The sequence below is a fragment of the Aquarana catesbeiana genome, linkage group LG12 (genome assembly GCF_042186555.1).
Source record: "Aquarana catesbeiana isolate 2022-GZ linkage group LG12, ASM4218655v1, whole genome shotgun sequence".
Classification (NCBI taxonomy): domain Eukaryota; kingdom Metazoa; phylum Chordata; class Amphibia; order Anura; family Ranidae; genus Aquarana; species Aquarana catesbeiana.
In genome coordinates this window covers 194,364,736-194,391,642 of record NC_133335.1, presented here as the reverse complement: position 1 = coordinate 194,391,642, position 26,907 = coordinate 194,364,736, and the positions used below count along the sequence as shown (strand labels likewise).

The following is a 26,907-nucleotide window of genomic DNA, read 5'->3' as shown; positions in this document are numbered from 1 at the left end:
AAAAGCAAAACGCTATGTGTGGAAAACTAACACTGCACATCACCCTGAACACACCATCCCCACCGTGAAATCATGTTGTGGGGATGCTTTTCTTCAGTAGGGACAGGGAAGCTGGTCAGAATTAATGGGAAGATGGATGGTGCCAAATACAGAGCAATCTTAGAAGAAAACATGTTAGAGTCTGCAAAAGACTTGAGACTGGTGCAGAAGTTCACCTTACAGCAGGACAACGACCCAAAACATACAGCCAGAGCTACAATGAAATGGTTTAGATCAAAGCAAATTCATGTGTTAGAATGGCTCAGTCAAAGTCCAGTTAATTACAATGCATTTTGCCAAAAGTGTGAAATCTTGCAGAAGCTTGCTACAATGAAAACAAAGTTTTGCTCATCCCCAGACCCCCATGTGAGATTACCGATCTAATAAATCAGGATCTCATATGATTATTGAAGGAGGGGAGATTGATCTAAATCATCGCAAGCAGCAAAACACTTAAAGACATACCTGACTATGAAATACACTTCTGCGCCAATGAACACTTATAGAAATATATGAATAATTACACCAGAGTGGAAGACCAGCAAGTGACAAATTTTAAGTGGAGAGAGATCACCCTACCAGGCTTACAAATCATGATAAAATCTCGCCAAAGTATGCAACCCTGCCAAACTGCACAAAACAAATTATGAAAGATTGCAATTGTATAGGGTGTAATTTAAAGTCAGGGATTTGTTGGCATTGTACTTTAGGTTCACATGTTTACATATGCTATTTTTTATATTAACATTTACATGTACAATTGCAAATATGTTTGGGATCACTAAAGTATGAAGCCGCAACATTGCAACCTAAATATGATTCCTTTCCCATTACAAAGATCAGGAATGCTTCATTCAGATGATAAATAGTTTCAATATTACTTTGTATTGTTTCACAAATATTAACCCTAATCTCACAACAAGCTTTGATCTTGTGAACCAAGCAAGCTTCAAAGAACTGACAATGTAATTTTAATGTTTCAGGTGGTTGATTAGTTTCTATACCCTTCATTAATTTATAAGCTTTTTTTTGTTATTCTAAGCAGCAATCGATGGTTTTTAAGACAGAATAAAAAAATTATGGTAGACATAACCTGTGCAGTGTTAATGGTTCCTGTCAAGAAGTAGCAGTAGAAACAGTTAAAGCAATAATATCCATGAAATGCTGACAGTAATAAATCAGATATAAATCATTCATGGTAATCTATTTTTTATTCTATCTAATCTTTAGTGTAATTTGTATTTATTTTCTGGTTTGTTTATTCTGATTTTTTTTTAATAGGCTTTCAAGTATTAAATAAACATATTTTTTTTATTTAGAAATGCTTATGTTTGTGATTAAATATTCCATGCCTTTTTTTAAATTTTCCTTAGATAATGATATTATAGATCTTAACATTGAGGTTTTTCTCTTCTGTTTTGCAGTGCTGCTTTGTTTAAAACAAAATTTTCTGCTTACACTTTATCTTTGGATTGCCGTGAACTAGTGTAAGAAATATATAAAGGAAAATGCAGCATGCTGTGCTTTTAGTCTGATGTTTTTCTGCTGTTTGATTTTGGCAGCCTATATACTATATGTGCAGCAAACACATCTTCGCATAAAGTAAAATAACTCTTTATATTATACTACTTCTGTATACATTTTTCTATCATTCATTTTAAAGGAGAGCACAATGAAACACAGTCATGGCACAACTGTACATATCATCCTCTGAGCATTTTTAAATCATATTTCTAAAAAGATATCTGTACTGTAAAATCTAGGACCAACTAGCAATAAATATTCATTTACATTTCTAAAGTTATTCCCAGGAAAGTAAAAAGCCATACTGTATTAACTCTAAATTACAGTACGTTCCTACAATAATATGAGAATACATTGTATAATTGCCTATGTCAATTTAAGTCATCAATTTAGAAAATTGCATTGCTTGTGTCATGTGATAAATAAATATTAAAAATTATTTGTGAAGCTTGATTTTCATTGAAAGTATAATATATATATATATATATATATATATATATATATATATATATAAATATATATATATGTGTGTGTGTGTGTGTGTGTGTGTGTGTATATATATATATATATATATATATATATATATATATATATATATATACACACAACAGAACTGCAAAATTTGTTAAAAGAAAGTACAAACAACATATCAAAATATATTTTTTTCCCCCCCTGAATTCTGCTTAATAAAATATTTTAATAGAGGTACAGAAAAGCGCCCATCCATGCACGGGTCAACACATATGCAGATCACAGGTATCTGCCATACTAAGTAACAAAAGCATTGATATCTTGAATTCTTGAATTCTATTTGCATTTGTACTTCGCTCTGTAATAATAAATTTACTTGCAAGCACTCACACTCCTATAAATAATATACACTGTTTACAGTATAATATAATCATTAATATTAAATACCTAATTTTACTTGTTATCACATATCCATTCACATAGGATTTTAAGTCTCTTACCTGTCTAGCTGCAGAGCTGAATAACAATTTTGTAGCTGGTCCTTGTTTTCACTGTACAAGGCACTGGCCATGTCTGTGTTTAAATAAAGTTGTGCTGGGCATTGAGCCACATGTGGGTTTCCTTAATAAGGAGTAGAACTCCTTTCCTGTCAATTCTATTAACATGTTATGAAATATGTACTATGTTTCTTCCATTCCTTAATTTTGTTTGTGCCTTTTAATACCTCCCCATTGTCCAAATTTTCATGCTCAAAACCAGCCATCACTAAATGGTGGACCGCGGTCTAGACCTGAACTCAGCCAGCCAGTCCCCATTGCAGGTTCCATTCCTTCTCTGCAGTTGTTGGTTGCTATGACTGTTGACATCTTAACAACCAGTAACTGTGATGGGGACATCTGATGTAAGGGAGTACTCTGAAGGAGACACCTGATATAAGGGAACACTCTGAAGAGGACAAATGATGTAAAGAGGTACTGTGATGGGGACACCCGATGTAAGGGGGAACTGTGATGGGGACACCTGATATCAGGGAGCACTCTGAAGGATGCACCTGATGTCACAGAGCATTCTGAAGGGGACAGATGATGTAAAGAGGCACTGTGATGGGAACACCTGATGTAAGGGAGAAATGTGATGGGGACACCTGATGTAAGGGGGAACTGTGATGGGGACACCTGCTTTGCTTTGCATCTTTTAAGGTTCTTGCAGTAAACCCAAGGAAGCTTAGAAAAAAACCTCTGTAGTGTATTATTATGCCTTTACTAAACAAAAATGCTGTACGAACAAACTATTACAATTATAGGAAAACAATACAAGACTGACAGCTATACATACAGATATACAAACTATTAAATTTATAGGAAAACAATACAAAGCTGACAGATATACATACAACAAGCAAATTGCTACCTACTTCCTAGCAAATAAGCAAGAACTTTGGTCTGTATACAATAGAAATACACTAAAAAGTTACTTAGCTCAGGTTATAGTGGCTTCATGAATCTTGCTGTTTAATTTTCAGGCCTCTTAGTAACAACAATAAAGGAGCCCTGAGATTAAGTGGCACAGACTTCATTAGCTTAGAACACAAGGCAGATGTAAAGGGTTCCATATCTGCATAGTTGCATAGTTAGTCAAGTTGAAAAAAGACACAAGTCTATCTAGTTCAACGAAAAAATAAATGAAAAATACAATTCCATATACACAATCCTTCACCCACAGTTGATCCAGAGGAAGGCAAAAAACCCCAGCAAAGCATAATCCAATCTGGAACCATCCATTATGAAAATTTAGTTAATCTAGTTATACAACCCATTTCACGTAACCTGGAAATACCCTCTCCTATTGTTCTCCACAAGTAAGTATTTTCCAGGTCAGTAGACTATACTCAGACTATCCCATGTCTCACGAGGTCTAACAGTGAAAAATTTGCAGTAAACTCTCTGGCTTTTTGCATGGCTCAATTCAATTGTGGGTTAACACTCCCATTGCCATTGCTTCCTTGCCTGACTAAAACTAAATAACACTGCCCACTCCTTCATTCCACAAACATAGGAGCCAATTCAATAGGGGTTCCCTGGACCTCTGCTTGTATTGTTTTGCCAGCTCATGGAGTTCAGTAAACCCCCTTACTTCTTCAAATTCCACATCCCTGGGGTTGTGGTGATGCACCCCCCCATCTGCCATATCCTCACTATCGTGTTGCCTTTCCCTATGCTTGGTAATGTGAGGTCTGGCACACTTTTTTCTTCCCACTAGTAGATTATCATCAGACATATCAAATTCTTTTTCTTCATCCTCATTATCTCCATACACAACAAAGACTTATGAAGAGCAGAGAGGGTCTGTGCCAGAAGAAACTTCACCAGATAACGCTTTTTGTCCGATGTCCTGAAGTAAGCCTGGGGTCCTCGTTGCATATGGAGATCGTGAAGCCACTATAACTTGAGTTAAGTAAATTTTTTGTGTATTTCTATTGTATACAGACCATGGTTTCTGCTGATTTCCTAGGCAGTAGGTAGCAATTTGCTTGTTGTATGTATATCTGTCAGCTTTGTATTGTTTTCCTATAATTGTAATAATTTGTATGTACAGCGTTTTTGTTTAGTAAAAGCATATTAAAGGATAAGTTCACCAATATGTAACATGTTACATGTTACATAATACACCCTTATTCAAGGTGTAACATGTGACATTTTACAAACGGACCGGCCCCTGCACCCCTTCCCCAGTCTGACAGCTACCAGGGATCTTATCATCCCTGCTAGCTGGTTAATTTAAAAATAAAGGTGGCTCATTTACAGTGTGCTGTGAATGGAAAACTACAAGGTCTGGCAACTTGTAGTTTTCAATTAACTACCAAAGCGCTGTGAGAACTGCACTGTGTTAGTTCATTGAGTCTTCCTGTGAGAATGTATTGACTTCCCCGTACTTGGTATGAGGAAGCAGATACACTGACAGTCTGCAGGACGCATGCATGGAATCAGCGATCTGCTGATGGCTAGTGCAATGCTTTACAGGCTCCTAAAACAAAAAAAATGTGCATTTCTTATTTTTTGTTAAAAGGCGAACTTATCCTTTATTACACTACAGAGATTTTTTTCTAAGCTTCCTTGGGTTTGCTGCAAGAACTATAAAAGAAGAGCAAAGCAAAACACACCTGCTGTAAAGGGAAAACTATTCTATGGAAAGCATAGGGAAAGCTGACAAAGTTGGAGAGATTGTGGTTTTGCTAGAAAACTGTACTTTAACTTTGACCACTATCTCTTTGAGCAACCAACCTCTTTTTTGCCTGTGTTTATTCTTCTTAATTTTTTTTTTCATTTCATGTTGTGGTTGATTTAAAGTGGTTGTTAACCCACTAAGTTAAAATTAAACCGTCCTCTCTGTGTATTCATGTAATGTGCCCTGTGACTGTGCCTTATAAAAATAATGCAGCTATATACAGAGCGCAGATCAGCGCTCACGTGACCCGCCGCCTCTCTTCTTTCTCGGCCTGACAGATGCAGTGGGTGGGGCCAAGGATCCCCTGCTGACATCAGTCAGGAGGGGAGGAGGAGAGGAGGAGAGGAGGAGAGAGGCGGCCCTGCCCGCTGCAGCTGTCATGTAAGAGAGGAGAGAGGCGGTGGATCACAAGAGTGCTGATCTGCGCTCTGTAAACAGGTATATAGCTGCATTATTTTTTATAAAGCACAGTCACAGGGCACATTACATGAATACACAGAGAGGATGGTATAATTTTAACCCTAATTTGAGCAGCAGGAGGGGAAGCAGGCAGGCACGGACACGGAGCTGACAGGCCTGGGAGGGGGGAGAGGATGGAGGAAAACAACACATGAGGACAGAGCAGGGCTGTGGATGACAGAAGCATGTAAACTGACCACAGTGTCAGGGCTCAGCAGCCATGATAAACAGTGGTCAGTTTACAAAGGGAAGGGCAGAACCAGACAAGGTCAGCCTGGTATTTCAGATGATACAGGGGGCCAAATGACACAGCATAAGCACTGTGCTGTATAACATGCTTTAAAGGAACAGGATCTTTTTTTTTTTTTTTCTTAGGTTAATGAACACTTTAAGGCCAGCTGTCACTTTTTGTTTCAGGGCCTGGTATTTTGGGTTTTCATTTATTTGGGGTTATAATATTGTTGATAGTGCCTTTATTTTAAATTGAACTGCTTTTTCCTTTTGGTAAACAGCTTCCCTTTAACCACTTGCCGACCGCCTAACGTATATATACGTCGGCAGAATGGCACGGGCAGGCAGAATCACGTACCTGTACGTGATCTGCCTCCCGCGGGCGGGGGGTCCGATCGGACCCCCCCCCGGTGCCAGCGGCGGTCGGCATTTGACTGGGAGTGTCGGGAGGCGAGGGGGAGACCATCCGATCGTGGCCCCCCCCTCACGATCGCTCCCAGCCAATCGGAATCCTCCCCTGCCTGTGTGTAGTTTCACACAGGCAGAGGATGTGATGTCATCTCTCCTCGGCTTGGCAGTTTCCGTCCAGCGCCGAGGAGAGAAGACATGTAAGTGCACACAACACAAACACACACAGTAGAACATGCCAGGCATACTTTACACCCCCGATCCCCCCCCGATCGCCCCCCGATCCCCCCCCAATCACCCCCCCCCCCGTCACAAACTGACAGCAAGCAGTATTTTTTTTTTTTTTTCTGATTACTGCATGGTGTCAGTTTGTGACAGTTACAGTGTTAGGGCAGTGAATATTACCCCCCTTTAGGTCTAGGATACCCCCCTAACCCCCCCTAATAAAGTTTTAACCCCTTGATCACCCCCTGTCACCAGTGTCACTAAGCGATCATTTTTCTGATCGCTGTATTAGTGTCGCTGGTGACGCTAGTTAGGAACGTAAATATTTAGGTTCGCCGTCAGCGTTTTATAGTGACAGGGACCCCCATATACTACCTAATAAATGTTTTAACCCCTTGATTGCCCCCTAGTTAACCCTTTCACCACTGATCACCGTATAACCGTTACGGGTGACGCTGGTTAGTTCGTTTATTTTTTATAGTGTCAGGGGACCCGCCGTTTATTACCTAATAAAGGTTTAGCCCCCTGATCGCCCGGCGGTGATATGCGTTGCCCCAGGCAGCGTCAGATTAGCGCCAGTACCGCTAACACCCACGCACGCAGCATACGCCTCCCTTAGTGGTATAGTATCTGTACGGATCAATATCTGATCCGATCAGATCTATACTAGTGTCCCCAGCAGTTTAGGGTTCCCAAAAACGCAGTGTTAGCGGGATCAGCCCAGATACCCGCTAGCACCTGCGTTCTTCCCCTCCGCCCGGCCCAGCCCAAGTGCAGTATCGATCGATCACTGTCACTTACAAAACACTAAACGCATAACTGCAGCGTTCACAGAGTCAGGCCTGATCCCTGCGATCGCTAACAGTTTTCTTGGTAGCGTTTTGGTGAACTGGCAAGCACCAGCCCGAGGCAGCGTCAGGTTAGCGCCAGTACCGCTAACACCCACGCACGCACCGTACACCTCCCTTAGTGGTATAGTATCTGAACGCATCAATATCTGATCCGATCAGATCTATACTAGCGTCCCCAGCAGTTTAGGGTTCCCACAAACGCAGTGTTAGCGGGATCAGCCCAGATACCTGCTAGCACCTGCGTTTTGCCCCTCCGCCCGGCCCAGCCCACCCAAGTGCAGTATCGATCGATCACTGACACTTACAAAACACTAAACGCATAACTGCAGCGTTCGCAGAGTCAGGCCTGATCCCTGCGATCGCTAACAGTTTTTTTGGTAGCGTTTTGGTGAACTGGCAAGCACCAGCCCCAGGCAGCATCAGGTTAGCGCCAGTACCGCTAACACCCACACACACACCGTACACCTCCCTTAGTGGTATAGTATCTGATCGGATCAATATCTGATCCAATCAGATCTATACTAGCGTCCCCAGCAGTTTAGGGTTCCCAAAAACGCAGTGTTAGCGGGATCAGCCCAGATACCTGCTAGCACCTGCGTTTTGCCCCTCCGCCCGGCCCAGCCCAGCCCAGCCCACCCAAGTGCAGTATCGATCGATCACTGTCACTTACAAAACACTAAACGCATAACTGCAGCGTTCGCAGAGTCAGGCCTGATCCCTGTGATCGCTAACAGTTTTTTTGGTAGCGTTTTGGTGAACTGGCAAGCACCAGCAGCCTAGTACACCCCGGTCGTAGTCAAACCAGCACTGCTGTAACACTTGGTGACGTGGCGAGTCCCATAAATGCAGTTCAAGCTGGTGAGGTGGCAAGCACAAGTAGTGTCCCGCTGCCACCAAGAAGACAAACACAGGCCCGTCGTGCCCATCCTGCTGCATTCGCCAATCCTAATTGGGAACCCACCACTTCTGCAGCGCCCGTACTTCCCCCATTCACATCCCCAACCAAATGCAGTCAGCTGCATGAGAGGCATTTTCTTTATGTCCTCCCGAGTACCCCTACCCAACGAACCCCCCCAAAAAAGATGTCGTGTCTGCAGCAAGCGCGGATATAGGCGTGACACCCTCTATTATTGTCCCTCCTGTCCTGACAATCCTGGTCTTTGCATTGGTGAATGTTTTGAACACTACCATTCACTAGTTGAGTATTAGCGTAGGGTACAGCATTGCACAGACTAGGCACACTTTCACAGGGTCTCCCAAGATGCCATCGCATTTTGAGAGACCCGAACCTGGAACCGGTTACAGTTATAAAAGTTAGTTACAAAAAAAGTGTAAAAAAAAAAAAAAAACACAAACAAAAATATAAAATAAAAAAAAAATAGTTGTTGTTTTATTGTTCTCTCTCTCTATTCTCTCTCTATTGTTCTGCTCTTTTTTACTGTATTCTATTCTGCAATGTTTTATTGTTGTTATGTTTTATCATGTTTGCTTTTCAGATATGCAATTTTTTATACCTTACCGTTTACTGTGCTTTATTGTTAACCATTTTTTTGTCTTCAGGTACGCCATTCACAACTTTGAGTGGTTATACCAGAATGATGCCTGCAGGTTTAGGTATCATCTTGGTATCATTCTTTTCAGCCAGCGATTGGCTTTCATGTAAAAGCAATCCTAGCAGCTAATTAGCCTCTAGACTGCTTTTACAAGCAGTGGGAGGGAATGCCCCCCCCCCAACGTCTTCCGTGTTTTTCTCTGGCTCTCCTGTCTCAACAGGGAACCTGAGAATGCAGCCGGTGATTCAGCCAGCTGACCATAGAGCTGATCAGAGACCAGAGTGGCTCCAAACATCTCTATGGCCTAAGAAACCGGAAGCTACGAGCATTTTATGACTTAGATTTCGCCGGATGTAAACAGCGCCATTGGGAAATTGGGAAAGCATTTTATCACACCGATCTTGGTGTGGTCAGATGCTTTGAGGGCAGAGGAGAAATCTAGGGTCTAATAGACCCCAATTTTTGCAAAAAAGAGTACCTGTCACTACCTATTGCTATGATAGGGGATATTTACATTCCCTGAGATAACAATAAAAATGATTTAAAAAAAAAAAAATGAAAGGAACAGTTTAAAAATAAGATAAAAAAATAATAATAATAAAGAAAAAAAAAAAAAAAAGCACCCCTGTCCCCCCTGCTCTCGCGCTAAGGCGAACGCAAGCGTCGGTCTGACGTCAAATGTAAACAGCAATTGCACCATGCATGTGAGGTATCACCGCGAACGTCAGATCGAGGGCAGTAATTTTAGCAGTAGACCTCCTCTGTAAATCTAAAGTGGTAACCTGTAAAGGCTTTTAAAGGCTTTTAAAAATGTATTTAGTTTGTCGCCACTGCACGTTTGTGCGCAATTTTAAAGCATGTCATGTTTGGTATCCATGTACTCGGCCTAAGATCATCTTTTTTATTTCATCAAACATTTGGGCAATATAGTGTGTTTTAGTGCATTAAAATTTAAAAAAGTGTGTTTTTTCCCCAAAAAATGCGTTTGAAAAATCGCTGCGCAAATACTGTGTGAAAAAAAAAAATGAAACACCCACCATTTTAATCTGTAGGGCATTTGCTTTAAAAAAATATATAATGTTTGGGGGTTCAAAGTAATTTTCTTGCAAAAAAAAAATATTTTTTTATGTAATCAAAAAGTGTCAGAAAGGGCTTTGTCTTCAAGTGGTTAGAAGAGTGTGTGATGTGTGACATAAGCTTCTAGATGTTGTGCATAAAATGCCAGGACAGTTCAAAACCCCCCCAAATGACCCCATTTTGGAAAGTAGACACCCCAAGCTATTTGCTGAGAGGCATGTCGAGTCCATGGAATATTTTATATTGTGACACAAGTTGCAGGAAAGAGACAATTTTTTATTTTTTTTATTTTTTTTTGCGCAAAGTTGTCACTAAATGATATATTGCTCAAACATGCCATGGGAATATGTGAAATTACACCCCAAAATACATTCTGTTGCTTCTCCTGAGTACGGGGATACCACATGTGTGAGACTTTTTGGGAGCCTAGCCGCGTACGGGACCCCGAAAACCAAGCACCGCCTTCAGGCTTTCTAAGGCCGTAAATTTTTGATTTCACTCTTCACTGCCTATCACAGTCTCGGAGGCCATGGAATGCCCAGGTGGCAAAAAACCCCCCCAAATGACCCCATTTTGGAAAGTAGACACCCCAAGATATTTGATGAGAGGTATAGTGAGTATTTTGCAGACCTCACTTTTTGTCACAAAGTTTTGAAAATTGAAAAAAAGAAAAAAAAATTTTTTTTGCTCGTCTTTCTTTATTTTCAAAAACAAATGAGAGCTGCAAAATACTCACCATGCCTCTCAGCAAATAGCTTGGGGTGTCTACTTTCCAAAATGGGGTCATTTGGGGGGGGTTTGTGCCACCTGGGCATTCCATGGCCTCCGAAACTGTGATAGGTAGTGAGGAGTAAAATCAAAAATGTACGCCCTTAGAAATCCTGAAGGCACTGATTGGTTTTCGGGGCCCCGTACGCGGCTAGGCTCCCAAAAAGTCCCACACATGTGGTATCCCCGTACTCAGGAGAAGCAGCTAAATGTATTTTGGGGTGCAATTCCACATATGCCCATGGCCTGTGTGAGCAATATATCATTTAGTGACAACTTTGTGCAAAAAAAAAAAAAAAAAAAAAAAAATTTGTCACTTTCCCGCAACTTGTGTCAAAATATAAAACATTCCATGGACTCAACATGCCTCAAAGCAAATAGCTTGGGGTGTCTACTTTCCAAAATGGGGTCATTTGGGGGGGGTTTATGCCATCTGGGCATTTTATGGCCTTCAAAACTGTGATAGGTAGTGAGGAGTAAAATCAAAAATGTACGCCCTTAGAAATCCTGAAGGCAGTGATTGGTTTTCGGGGGCCCCAAAAAGTCCCACACATGTGGTATCCCCATACTCAGGAGAAGCAGCTAAATGTATTTTGGGGTGCAATTCCACATATGCCCATGGCCTGTGTGAGCAATATATCATTTAGTGACAACTTTTTGTAATTTTTTTTTTTTTTTTCGTCATTATTCAATCACTTGGGACAAAAAAAATGAATATTCAATGGGCTCAACACGCCTCTCAGCAAATTCCTTGGGGTGTCTACTTTCCAAAAATGGGGTCATTTGTGGGGGTTTTGTACTGCCCTGCCATTTTAGCACCTCAAGAAACGACATAGGCAGTCATAAATTAAAGGCTGTGTAAATTCCAGAAAATGTACCCTAGTTTGTAGGCGCTATAACTTTTGCGCAAACCAATAAATATACACTTATTGACATTTTTTCTACCAAAGACATGTGGCCGAATACATTTTGGCCTAAATGTATGACTAAAATTGAGTTTATTGGATTTTTTTTAGAACAAAAAGTAGAAAATATCATTTTTTTTCAAAATTTTCGGTCTTTTTCCATGTATAGCGCAAAAAATAAAAACGGCAGAGGTGATCAAATACCATCAAAAGAAAGCTCTATTTGTGGGAAGAAAAGGACGCAAATTTCGTTTGGGTACAGCATTGCATGACCGCGCAATTAGCAGTTAAAGCGACGCAGTGCCGAATTGTAAAAAGTGCTCTGGTCAGGAAGGGGGTAAAACCTTCCGGGGCTGAAGTGGTTAAAAAAGTGGGCTTTTGTTTCAAAGGTGATATTTCAGGGTTTTCTTGAAATGTATTTTTTACAAACATCACAAGATAGAGCGGCAAACAATCCTTGCCATGCTCAAATCATTCAACAATACAAATACATAAGGACAAAAGGGAGGGAAGTGGGGGGGGGGAAGGAAATGTAATTGAGGCTACGCGAATAAGACAGGGCAACCTTGGTGGCCAACATAGGCACAAGAGCGAACATGAGGACCAGACATTAAGTAAGTGGTTGCATAAAGGACACCCACGTGGCCCCCATGGGTGGAAGAGGGGGCCCTCCTCGGGGTAGCCCTACAGGTTCATCCACTATACACTTATAATCTTAAAAGCTTTGAGCAACAATATCGCAAAACCTTTATGAAATATTCTTCAAACAATTAAACTTTTATCTTATGTTGTAGGATGCAATTACTCTCTCCATTGTCAGAACACAATGCAGTCTTTTATGGGGAATGTAACTCCCACTACTGATCGTTTGTGAAAAATAGGTAGGGTAAGGGGTAAAAGGGGGCAGAATGGAAAAAAGAAAAAAACAGTGAGAAAGATAGAGAAGAAAAGAAGGTGAGTCCATCCGGGAGCTACTGCCAACCATTCCTGGAATTAGCACCTTATGTCTGGGACCTGCAAATAGGCAATCAAAAGAGACCATATTTTGTCAAAAAGGTGTTGTTTGTCTCCCATTTTTTCATTTAGCATTATCCATGTAAGTTTATGCTTCATTAAAGCTAGGTCTGGACTTTTCCAGGGGGTTGCAATTGTAATTTTGACTGGCAGGATCATGAAATATATTAAGGTCCGTGTGTGCCTTGGGACGTTTTCGACTGGTTTATTCAGTAGGGCAATACTAGCATCTTTAATAATATTGACTGACGTAACTGAAAGAATAAAAGAGTGCACTCTCATCCAAAAACAGCACACTTTAGGACAAGTCCACCATGTATGTAAAAGTGTGCCTATCTGGCCACATCCTCTGAAGCAGGAGGCCGACGAGCCTGGAAACATTTTCAGGAGGCGTTCCAGTAACAGGTACCATGTAGCATGCACTTTGTAGCTAGCCTCAATCAAAGCCACGTTTAAAACTCCTTTGTGAATCCATGTGCTCCATTTGTGCCAGTCCTCCGCCTCAGGGGATATGTCCTGGTCCCTCTCCCAGGCCATCTGATAATTCAACTTGGCCGTAGGATTGGAGAATAGTTTATATAACATGGAGATGCCCTCCCTGCATAGAGACCTCCTGCATGCACCTCTTTTCAAACATGGTGCATACTGCTAGGTCTTGGCTGGTTTTCTGTAGCATTTTATGGAAATTATAAATTTGTGTAGATGGAAATTTTCCGAGGGAGGCATCTCCAGACTGTTTACGAAGTGTGATAGAGTTCATAACACTCTATAATCAATATAGTCCCCAATGCGGTAAATGCCTTGGTTTAACCACCAGTCAAAGCCTACAGCTTTCAACCCTGGTGGAAACAAGGGGTTATGCTGGTGTATGTGGTGAACGTAAGGGCCATCTCCTAGAACCTGTGTCTCTTAGACGGATAGAGTGGGAAAGTGTAGGGCATAAAATCGCTTTACGATATCGCAAGGGAGACCAAAGTACCAGGCCCGTTGTAAGTGGGGAACAAGCTTGGGCCTCTAAGGAGACCCAGTCTGGCCTATAACATTTGCTATGAAGTTGATAAAGTTGAATTAGTTGTGCCGTATATTTCAGGGTTTTCATTACATTTGTTTTTTTTTAAAACTTAAATATATGATGTAGTCTGTCAATAGCATTAATACAGCAGTCTTTGTTTTTCTTCATCCCCCGTAACAAAGCTCTAATAAAGCGGACCTTCAGCCTCCTGAGGATGATCTCGCCTCTTTGCCCCTCCTCGCTTCCTCTGCAGGAATAGGGCTTTGTTTTTTTCCTTTTGTTTACTTCTTTTTTTTTAATTTAAAGTCCGCCCTGCCTCCTGACATGGCTATTTCTAGTACCTCACTTAAATGATTAATGATACATAAAATAAGTGATTAAAACCTTTTGTCTATATAAGAATCATCCAATGCCGTTGCCGCTATTACGGATAGAATTAAAAACGAATGATAACTGCGCAAAAAGAATAACAATCAAATTTATTTAAACGTACTATTGTACAGAAAAGAAACTTGTATTAATCAGATATTACCAGCTATAATACTGCTGATGGTAAAAAAAACTTAAAAACAGAAATGTTATCAATGATATACAAAGTAATAATACAAAAAGAGAATATTGTTACAATGGGCATACCAATGCTATCAATGTATTAAGGCAAATCCCAGGACAGAAAAAGTTAGAGAAAATAAAAGATAACTAAAATAATATGGATACACTACACAGACATCCTGATCTTCCGACGGTCTGGGCTCAACAGAGACCTTCTTAGAGCTTCCCACCTATTTGGTTGTTAGGGAAGCCACCCTCTTTGATCCTAGTATAACCAGTTCCAAAATTAGCATGTCAAGGACCCATGACCAGGTGGGGACACAAAGTCTGTTATGGCTATCTCTACAAATAATAGGGTAACTTACTATTATGCATATCACCTGCAAACAGCTTTTGAGAAACAGGAAAAAAGTCTTGTAAGCACAAACTGGACCCATATCTCATCATAATATATTAAGTACATTATCTTACTTTAAAAACACACACATATATATATATATATATATATATATATATATATATATATATATATATATATAACGGGGCATGGTAATTTATTTAGAAAGTCCTCAGAATGGTTCCCTTGAAGCTCCTTGATATAAATATGAATTTCAATATTTCCACATCACTCCCAATGCACGTCGCTCTCCTTAGGCGAATGACACGCACACTGCCCACTGTGCCTTCCTGGATATGTACGTCACATACCCCGGGAGGCATAGTCTGTCATTCTAAGACAGGGGCGGGCCTATTGGTGTGTCATTGAGAGGCTTGCCTGCTGAACCAAGAAGAACCTCTCGATGACGCCAGAGAGAACAGGGCGGTGCGGGACAGAGCTGTGGCCGGACATAAAAGGATCTCATTGGGACAACGCTGGATCCACTGGATGGGCGACTATCTGAAATGTGCAGATACCGCCTTCAGGTAAGTGGGACCAAAAAAAAAAATGAGGAGGATGGCTGGAGTTCCTCTTTAAGGTGGCCATACACTGGTTGAAATGTGGCTGGTTCAACACAGACTGACCTAATTTCTGTCAGTTTGTGGCTGCCCCTGCTTATCTTCTGTGGAAAGGACTTTTGGAAAATCTCCTTCCATCAGCAGCTGCAGTCAGTGAGCTGATAAGTGTATCCTGACCGTGGCTGGTGCAGCTGTCAGAATACAATGTCCCAGCTGGGGGGGATTCTTCTATCCAGCTTATTTGTGTGAATGGAGGAATTTGTTTTCCTTTTTTTTTCCTTCAGTCTGCTGGCTGAACATAAAGAACTAACAGTTTATGGCCAACTTTACCAGTTGATCCTTCCAGTACGTCTTTTTTTTTCAACCTCATTTAACAGACCAAGCTGTTCAGTAAAAGTGAAAGTTAGATGGTTGAGAAAAGCTATTTAACACTGATAGTAGCTTACAATAATAGTTTGTGACTTACTGTATGTAAAATCCATCCAAATCCACTAGTCGATCTAACACTACCCACTCCAAAGTTTGACAATGCTGCTATCTATGGTTGGTTTATCTTGCTCCTCCATCGATAGAGTTGAGGAGTAAGTGTAGTCATCCTAGTACAGGAAGTATTTCACTGGCTGGATAACCAGGTAACAAGTAAGGGGAAAAAAACTAAAAAGAAAACCAATTCATTCACTACAAAAGGATAGGCTGCAAGGTATAAAAAAATTGGTTTATGGCCTTTAAAGAGGAGCTCCACCCAAAAGGGAAAGCTTATCTTGTTTGCACCCTCCTCCCCTCCACTGCTAAATTTGGCACTTTTTGGGGGGGAGCGGGTACTTGGCTTTGACAGGTACTTGCTCCCACTTCCGGGTAAGATCACCGCACGGTGATCTACAACATTTCTGCCCCCTCCTCCTTACCCCCCCGCGGCCTTCTGGGACACACACAGGTCCCAGAAGATGGTGGGGCCATTCAGAAAGCGCAGCGCGACTCGTGCATGCGCAGTAGGAAACAGGCTGTGAAGCTGCAAGACTTCACTTTCTGTTTCCCTTACTTCAAATGCCAGCGCCTGCACCCGAAGCTGATTGATAAATCAGCTAGGGGTACCAACATTGCGGGATTCCTGGACAGGTAAGTGTGCTTATATTAAAACTCAGCAGCTACAGTATTTGTAGCTGCTAGCCCCCCCCCCCCCCCACAACTCCTATAGAGAATAAAATAAAAGTTAGGCATACTCTAGTTAGACTTAATATCCCTGCTTCTGGCCAGGTTCATATTGTTGTATCTTCTGCAGTTTCTTAATTCTTGTATTAAAACTCCAGCCTTTGCTCTTTGTTCCTAGTATATTTGAGTTCAGCCTTCAATAAGATTGTACTGCTGCTGGTTAATTTTACACCAGGGACGTGCGGTGAGGTCAGTGGCTGGTGAGGCACTGGCTAGTATCAGAGCTAGATACACACAGGTTACATACGCCACAATCGTTAGAGCACTAATGAATTCTAGCACTAGACCTCCTCTGTAACTCTAAACATGTAACCTGTAAACAATTTTAAAACACGCCTATGGAAATTTTTAAGTACTGAAGTTTAGCGCCATTCCATGAGTGTGCACGATTTTAACCACTTAAAGACCAGCCTCATTTTGGATTTTAGATGTTTACATGTTTAAAACAGGTTTTTTTGCTAGAAAATTACTTAGAACCCCCAAACATTATATATTGTTTTTTTTTCTAACACCCTAGAGAATAAAATAGCAGTCATTGAAATACTTTTTTTTGCACCGTATTTTCTCAGCGGTCTTATAAGCGCACTTTTTTTGGAAAAAATTAATTTTTTGAATAAAAAAATAAGACAACAGTAAAGTTAGCCCAATTTTTTTTTATATTGTGAAATATAATGTTACGCCAAGTAAATTGATACCCAACATGTCATGCTTCAAAATTGCACCCGCTCGTGGAATGGCGTCAAACTTTTACCCTTAAAAATCTCCATAGGCAACGTTTAAAAGATTCTACAGATTGCATGTTTTGCGTTACAGAGGAGGTCTAGGGCTAGAATTATTGCTCTCACTCTACCGGTTGCGGTGACACCTCACATGTGTGGTTTGACCACCGTTTTCATATGCGGGCGCTACTCACGTATGCGTTCGCTTCTGCGTGCGAGCTCGTCGGGACAGGACGCTTTAAAAAATTTTTTATTTTTTTATTATTTATTTTACTTTATTTTATTTATTTTTTCACTGTTTTTTTAAAAAAAAATTTGGATCACTTTTATTCCTATTACAAGGAATGTAAACATCCCTTGTAATAGAAAAAAGCATGACAGGTCCTCTTAAATATGAGATCTGGGGTCAAAAAGTCCTCAGATCTCATATTTAGACTTTAATGCAAAAAAAAAAAAAAAAAAAGTCGTTTAAAAAAATGACACAAGAAAAAATGTGCCTTTAAGAGAAGTGGTAATGACGTCGCTCCGGCCGTCCTATGGTATGGAGACGGGCGGGTGCCATCTTAGCCTCACTCGTCTCCATACTGAGGAAGGGAAAGGACCCGATCGCCTCCGCGCTACCGACGGCTCCGGTAAGCGGCGGGGGGCGCGGGAGAGCGGCGGGAAGGGGGGTGGCACCTCTCCCGCCGCCGATAATGGTGATCTCGCGGCGAACCCACCGCAGAGACCACCATTATCGTGTACAGAACCGCCGGCCCTAAAGATGGATACCTCAGTTGTGGCAGCAGCTGCTGCTGTTACCGAGATATCCATCCAAGTAATGACGTATATATACAGTGGCCGGTCGGTAAGCATGACATGTTAGGTATCCATTTACTTGGCGTAACATCATCTTTCACATTATACAAAAATCGGGTTATCTTTAGTGTTTGAATTTTTTATTTTTTTTATTCATGAAACTGTTTTTTTCTAAAAAATACGCGTTTGAAAAATTGCTGCGCAAATATTGTGTAACATAAAAAGTTGCAACGACCACCATTTTATTCCCTAGGGTGTCTGCTAAAATAATATATATAATGTTTTGGGCTTCTGAGTAATTTTCCAACAAAATGATTATGATTATTACATGTAGGAATGAGCCCGTTGTTCGACTCGAACATGGGGTGAGTGCCTGTTCACCGAGTAGCAACAATTTGGGTGTTCGCGGCAAATTTGAAAGTCACGGAACACCCTTTAAAACTCTATTGGAGAAAAGTGCTAATTTTAAAGGCTTATATGCTTGGTGTTGTCGTAAAAAGTGTTTACAGTATGCCTGTAAAGTGGCGCATTTTTCCCGTGTTTAGAACAGTCCCTGCACAAAATGACATTTCTAAAGGAAAAAAAGTCATTTAAAACTACTTGCGGCTATAATGAATTGTCTATGGGAGAAATCAAAAGTGCTAATTTTAAAGGCTTATATGCATGGTATTGTCATAAAATGTGTATTGGGACCTGGGTCTTGCCCCAGGGGACATGTATCAATGCAAATAAAAGTTTTTAAAACGGCCGTTTTTTTGGGAGCAGTGATTTTAATAATGCTTAAAGTGAAACAATAAAAGTGAAATATTCCTTTAAATTTCGTACCTGGGGGGTGTCTATAGTATGCCTGTAAAGGGGCGCATGTTCCCCTTGTTTAGAACAGCCCCTGCACAAAATGACATTTCTAAAGGAAAAAAGTTGTTTTTAAACAACTTTTTTTCCTTTAGAAATGTCATTTTGTGCAGGGGCTGTTCTAAACACGGGGAACATGCGCCCCTTTACAGGCATACTATAGACACCCCCCAAGTACTCGTGGCTATAATGAATTGTCGGTCCTGGCAATACAGATAAAAGAAGTCATTGAACCGGCATGGGATCCCCCCAGTCCATTACCAGGCCCTTTGGGTCTGGTATGAATATTAAGGGGAACCCCGAACCAAAATTTAAAAAAAAAATTGCGTGGGGGTCCCCCCAAATTCCATACCAGGCCCTTCAGGTCTGGTATGGATATTAAGGGGAACCCCGTGGCAATTTTTTTTTTAAAAATGGCGTGGGGGTCCCCCTCAAAATCCATACCACACATATCCAATAAAATCAAGTTGCTTTATACATTTAGACAAATATCCCACAAATGACCCCTTTCTGGAAAGTAGACAATCTAAGGTATTTAATAAGAGGTATGGCAAGTTTTTTGAAATTGTAATTTTTTGTCACAAATATTTGGAAAATGGAGAAATTAAATACATTGTTTTTCACAATTTATTTTACATACTGTCAGTACAGTGTCCTCAGGGCCGGACTGGCCTCCCGGGATACCGGGACATTTCCTGGTAGGCTGCCTGCCCTGGGACCGCTTTGATCTATGCTGTGGCTGCAGTGCTCCCCTCCCTCCTCCTCCCCCTCCTCCTGCCTACTTGTCAAACGGCAGGAGACCGCTGTATCATGGAGCTGAGTGTGAAAAGTTGGGCCGCGCTGTGATAAAAGTCCCGCCCTCCTCCTAGACCAGCTCATGTGATAGACGCAGTGTTCTGTCTATCACACGAGCTGGTCTAGAAGGAGGGTGGGACTTTTATCACAGCGCGGCCCAACTTTTCACACTCAGCTCCGTGACACAGCGGGAGATGCCCGCTGTGCGTAATGCACGCATTGACTGGTGAGGCTGCAATGAGGGCACAGTAAGGCTGCAAGGATGGTGAGGGAGGCTGCAATGAGGGCACAGTAAGGCTGCAATGATGGTGAGGGAGGCTGCAATGAGGGTACAGTAAGGAGGCAATGATGGTGAGGCTGCAATGAGGGCACGGTAAGGTGGCAATGATGGGCACAGTAAGGCTGCAATGATGGGCACGGTGAGGCTACAATGATGAGCATGTGAGGCTGCAATGATGGGCACGGTGAGGCTGCAATGATGGGCATGGTGAGGCGGCAATGATGGGCACAGTACGGCAGCAATGAAGGGCATAGTAAGGCTGCAATGATGGTGAGGCTGCAATGAGAGCATGTTGAGGCTGCAATAAGGGCACGGTAAGGCGGCAATGATGGGCACAGTGAGGCTGCAATGATGGGCACATTGAGGCTGCAATGATGGACACAGTGTGGCTGAAATGATGGTCACAGTGGGGTTGCAATGATGGGCACAGTGAGGCTGCATTGACGGGCACAGTGAGGCTGCATTTGATTGGCACTGGTGAGGCTGCATTGATCTCTTGTATCATGTCCGCAGTCTCTGACCATCTCTTGTATCATGTCTGCAGTCTCTGACCATCTCCTGTATCATGTCTACATTCTCTTCACATCTTTAGTATCATGTCCTAAGTCTCTGACGATCTCCTGTACCATGCCCGCAACCTCTTACATATTGACATCTCCTGTACTATGCCCGCAGCCTCTAACAATTTCTTGTATCATGTCCGCAACCTCTGACCATCTCTTGTCTTATATCATGTCTGCAGTCTCTGAGGGAGTCTGGAGAGGAGTCAAGAATGGGAGCACCGCTGGGATGGGAATCATGGGAGAAGTCAGACATGTGTGGACTGTGGAGAGGAGACTATAGGAAAACCAGAGCCACCAAGCTGGAGCCAACTGACTGATCCCTGCAAGGTGCACCTGAGAGGAGGTCAGTGACAGCACCGCCAGGCCAGTCTGAGGCGGGGGGGGGGGTCACTGATGTAAGGGGGAGTAAATACAATAATGGAGGGGGCACTGAAGGTTTTCCCCCTATATCATTAACCCACGCCCCCTCCCTTACCCTAGTGTATTCTTTCTGCGGAAGGTGGTCTCTGGTCACCAGAGTCCCCCCCACATTCCCAGAGTCCCAGGTGTCCCCCTTCATGATTGCTCCACTTTTACTACTTTTAACTGAAATTTACTGTTATATATATATATATACATATATATATATATATATATATATATATATATATATATATATATATATACAGTATCTTTGCTGTCCCCTCAAAATAACTCAACACACAGCCATTAATGTCTAAACCGCTGGCAACAAAAGTGAGTACACCCCTAAGTGAAAATGTCTAAATTGGGCCCAATTAGTCATTTTCCCTCCCCGATGTCATGTGACTCGTTAGTGTTACAAGGTCTCAGGTGTGAATGGGGAGCAGGTGTGTTAAATTTGGTGTTATCGCTCTCACTCTCTCATACTGGTCACTGGAAGTTCCACATGGCACCTCATGGCAAAGAACTCTTTGAGGATCTGAAAAAAAGAATTGTTGCTCTTCATAAAGATGGCCTAGCTTATAAGAAGATTACCAAGACCCTGAAACTGAGCTGCAGCACGGTGGCCAAGACCATACGCGGTTTAACAGGACAGGTTCCACTCAGAACAGGCCTCGCCATGGTCGACCAAAGAAGTTGAGTGCACATGCTCTGTGTCATATCCAGAGGTTGTCTTTGGGAAATAGATGTATGAGTGCTACCAGCATTGCTGCAAAGATTGAAGGGGTAGTGATAGTAATAAGTAGTAAGGGATAGTGGTAGTAATATTACTGTAATTTTCTGGTGAAAATGGCAAGCTAAGCCTGTATGTTTGTTTGACACATTAAAATAGTCAGTCCTGGGTGGTCCTGGGTGGTCATAGGTGGATAAGTATGCCAAGAAGCACTATAGATTCTTATTGGATGAGAAACGGGAAGAAACCACACTGGTGTGTATGACTGGAGGTCCAGTATACACACCAGTGTGGATTATTCCTGGTTCTCATCCTATGAGAATCTATAGTGCTTCTTGGCATATATATCCACCGATGACCATCCAGGACTGACTATTCATTGTGACCCATGATATAATGCCACCAGCTGGAAGTGTTTGGTATATTGCCTGTTGCTTTACTTACTAAATGTGAGTGCATTTTTGTCATTTATCTTTTTATTTAGTAAATAATACTACACTTACAGTAGCCAACCCTCCCTCTCGGTTTTTGTTTTTTGTTTTTTTTGCCACCGTATTTCTACTTCCTTTATATGAATGCATCTCTTAATTAATTTGTTGTAGGTTGCCTTTTACTAATACTACACTGAGAGTTGTGTGCTTCCGCTCTCTCCTCTTTCTTATTTCTCATTTTATATCCATTGGAGTGTTCTTAAGAAGCTGCCATCTGTTGATGTCTCCACTGGACATATTGATATGATGTGTTTTATCCATGTATATGTAAGTGCAATACTTGTCATCCTGTTTTTTTAATAATTTTCCTAATACTACTATGCTTAGACAGTGGCGCTCTCTCTATCCCTCTCTCCCTCCCGTTACATGCCCATTGGTGGGAAAACTCCAGAACTCACAGAACTTGCTTGAAGGAGAGACTGCACTGTAACAGTATATTCCCTCTATTGTATTCATTATATTATATGGACGTTATTTTCATGAACATTACCTTGAGATTTACTACTAATCACCCCTTATCTTTTTATCTCTGAGAGTTGTGTACTGGTCATGCTCCATTTAAGCAATAGGTCCTATATGCAATGATTAAAGTGGATGTGAACCCTCACATATACTTAATGACGTGAACAGCCTCAGATGATATACAGAAATGAAACAAATATTCCTACATATGTTTTACATGTACAGTATATCTGCTGTCTTTCCCGTTCAATATTCTTTAAAATTCTTACATTGTGTTAGAATTTTTACTTCCTTATTCTGCACTGTGAGTGTAGTCTTGGCTTACACTGGGAGACAGCTGATATGAGGAAAGGCACCCCCCCCTCCACATAGGCAGAGACTTGCAGAGATGTGCTGTGACAAGACAAGCTCTGTGCAAATCTATTTATAACAACCTCCCCCGACACAAACTTCAGGCTGCTCTTATCTCCCATCTCGGAGAACTTTTCAGAAGTTATAATGCTGATAACAGAGGGATGAAACAGCAGAAACACACGGGACTCAGTGCTTTGGAGAGAGATAAGGAAACACTACAGATATATGTGCCCAAGTCAAATTTTATGTTTACATCCACTTTAAGAACTTTTCTCAAGTACTGGTACATTCATTACTGCATACAATCCACGCATACAATCCACCAAAAAAACAAACAAACAGAATAACATTATTTATGTGTTTTGTCTTTTAACTTTGGGTGCTAAAAGACATTGCCCAGGGATTGAATAGAATAAGCTACCCTTATGTGCAGAGTGCAGACCAACTAGTAAGGATAAAGAACCGATACAGATTTGAGACACAAATATATTACTGGCAGGGCTGTTTTTTTTCGTGTATCTGTGCATACTTGCAGTTTATGGCAAAAGCTCACCCACTTTTACTTCTGTTTTAAGGACTGAATGCAAAAGACATTACATCATTTATGCTTTGCTTGCTGAGCCTCATTATAATGCTGATGAATATTTGATGAAAAATTTGTCGGATACACATGTCAGTAGATGGAAACTTTTTAGAAACCTCAATTGCAGAGATAGTACAGATCTGCTTAATTACTAGAAGTAACATCTACTGAAGCTACCTTTATAGCAAATTATTCAACCCTAAACAATGTCCGTTATTACTCTAGATTAACATGTTATCTTTGAATATATTTATTAATTATTGCTACTAAGTTGAAAACATAAGCATAATGTACCATCGTCCTATCAACTAGAAAATTGGGGCAGACATTTGGAGGCAGCTATGGACTCTCGTGGTACGGCAAAGACTTACATAAACAAGTGTTTAAAAAGGTATACATTTATTAAGACATCAACATCATCTTAAAAAAGTCCTATAAGGAGAAAATATACAATACATAGTATTAAATCTCTGAAGAGGAACTAGACAGTTGGACGTGTATCCATCCACCAAGGGACCATGGATCTCGTCCCATGTCAGTTCAACCTCGACATGTTTCGCGGTGTGACCGCTTCTTCAGGAGTATGCTTCAGAAGATATTATATGTAGATATCTCTACAAAAAATAGACAGTATATAATCAAACTTCAAGGACAAATAAAACAAATATGGATGATACAGTTAGCATGGATTAGAACATGGAAACAGGGGCCAACTCAAATCTGCCATAGAGATGGACCGGTTCAAAATCCAGCAATCCAATCCAATACTATAAAGTATAATGTTCTTCCCCAGGCATAAATATTCCCATGTAGAGTGAAAACAAGGAGCTTACCAAGACTGCACCAGACCAAGAAATCAGAGCGTCTAAAAGCCCCTAAGGGCAGCCTCCCGGGCAAGTGTGGGAGCCAAGTTAAGATGTAAAAATAGACAGTGAATTGTCAAAGATAGATGGAGAAAAAGATAGTATATGAGTAAAATAACAAAATAAATTGCAGATAGGATATATCTGCAATTCATATACTGGGTATGCAAAAATTGATCATACTCAGAAAAAAAAATAAAAATATATATATATCCATATCACAAACAGTACACACCTGTCAAATATTTGATAAATGATTAAATGGCGTTGAGGCTTATACGGACGAATTTCACTAAGGTGGCACTTAGCAAGTTGATAATATCAGAGAAACTGAAGAAGAAAGATAATATACATATAAAATTGTTTATAGATGTATCAAAAAAACCTCAATATCATATAGATACTGCTGAGATTCAAAAAATGAGAAATAACAGTGAAAGGACACCTATTATACAATACACCTACCCTGTAGTGATGGTTACATTATACTATATACATTTGAATATATTTTATCAAACACATAAAATTTGTTCACGTTAGCTGCATATTATAATTGGAGTGCAATTCTGTAAACTGTGTCTCTTTTCTTTCTGATTTAGTGTGCAATAGTACACAAACTGCCCCTGGCTTGGCGTGGCCAGAGGGGGATCTCCTTCCTCGCATGTAAGGCAGAGCAAATTGTTTGTGAATGAGGAGGAGAAGTTAATCAAGATCCCTGACTGTCTAGGTTGGTAGTATCATTTCATGTGTGGGATATTTTTATAGTTTTGGCAGGAACATGAAATTGAGAATTAAGTAATTCTCAAAAATGACACCTCAGAGTAAATGGATTATAGAATAGGAAACGGCTTAGAGTGTAAAAATTTTTCACTGTAAAATCTAAGTATACACTCAATTAAAATTACAAACAAAAACTTACAGTTAAATAAGAGAATGAGGATAAAATAAAAATAACCCATCTCAAATAAAGAAAAACTTACTATAGATAGGTAAATAAAGCAAGTAATAGGTCGCTATCATTTAGGCCCCTTTAACACTAGTGGACCGATCGGGTCTGCCTGTTCATTTTTCAGGTGGACCCAATCGGACCACCCATTGTTCTCTATGGAGCGCTGGATGTCAGCAGAAAAGCCTGGAAATTAGCCAAAGCCTAGAAACAGACGTTTACCCTTCTCTGAAGTCGAACAATGCCCCTTGGGCACTATGATACACCAAAAATCTACTTCTATCCTCAACAACAACCACACTAAATACCTTAAAATATGGGAACCATGGCTTAATTATATCAAACACTTGAATATTGATCATTTCCCTCTCTCTCTCTGATGAAATGTTTTTAACTACCATCATCACCAATGTTGGATCCACATGGGATTACCTTCTTCTTATCCCAAACTTCCTGATCTCCCCCCCCCTCTTCTCTTAGCTACTTTCTTCTTTCCTTCATTTATTTATATACAGTGCCTTGAAAAAGTATTCACACCCCTTGAAATTTTCCACATTTTGTCATGTTACAACCAAAAACGTAAATGTATTTTATTTTGATGTATGTGATAGACCAACACAGAGTGGCACATAATTGTGAAGTGGAAGGAAAATTATAAATGGTTTTCAAAAGTTTTTACAAATAAATATCTGAAAAGTGTGGCGTGCATTTGTATTCAGCCCTGAGTCAATACTTTGTAGAACCACCTTTCAATGCAATTACAACTCCAAGTCTTTTTATTATGTTTCTACCAGCTTTGCACATCTAGAGAGTGACATTTTTGCCCATTTATCTTTGCAAAATAGCTCAAGCTCAGTCAGATTGGATGAAGAGTATCTGTGAAAAGCAATTTTCAAGTCTTACCACAGATTCTCAATTGGATTTAGGCCTGGACTTTGACTGGGCCATTCTAATACATGAATATGCTTTGATCTAAACCATTCCATTGTAGCCCTGGCTGTATGTTTTGGGTTGTTGTCCTGCTGGAAGGTGAACCTCCTCCCCAGTCTCAAGTCTTTTGCAGACTCTAACAGGCTTTTACATAGTTACATAGTAGGTGAGGTTGAAAAAAGACAAAAGTCCATCAAGTCCAAACTATGTGTGTGATTATATGTCAGTATTACATTGTATATCCCTGTATGTTGTGGTCGTTAAGGGGCTTATCTAATAGTTTTTTGAAACTATCGATGCTGTCCGCTGAAACCACCGCCTGTGGAAGGGAATTCCACATCCTTGCCACTCTTACAGTAAAAAACCCTCTACGCGGTTTAAGGTTAAACATCTTTTCTTCTAATTTTAATGAGTGGCCACGCATCTTATTAAACTCCCTTTCGGAGAAAAGTTTTATCCCTATTGTGGGGTCACCACCAGTATGGTATTTGTAAATTGAAATCATATCCCCTCTCAAGCGTCTCTTCTCCGGAGAGAATACGTTCAGTGCTCATAACCTTTCTTCATAACTAATGTAACTAATGTCCTCCAGTCCCTTTATTAGTTTTGTTGCCCTTCTCTGTACTTGCTTCATTTCCAGTGCCCAGAACTGGACA

At 40.8% G+C, this 26,907-nt stretch overlaps 1 protein-coding gene across 2 annotated transcripts in view; it reads right to left on the bottom strand.

The window, feature by feature from the left end:
• LOC141113309 (agouti-signaling protein-like) overlaps window positions 1-26,907 on the bottom strand; it is a 148,703-nt gene that overhangs the window by 47,342 nt on the left and 74,454 nt on the right. The window contains exon 1 of one of the 2 annotated variants that reach the window (XM_073606364.1): window positions 2,535-2,653. The exons of the other annotated variant lie outside the window; for it this stretch is intronic. The gene's annotated coding sequence lies outside the window, so the exon portion shown is untranslated. Of the gene's footprint in view, window positions 1-2,534; window positions 2,654-26,907 lie in introns of those variants that run through there. 2 annotated transcript variants of the gene reach the window in all.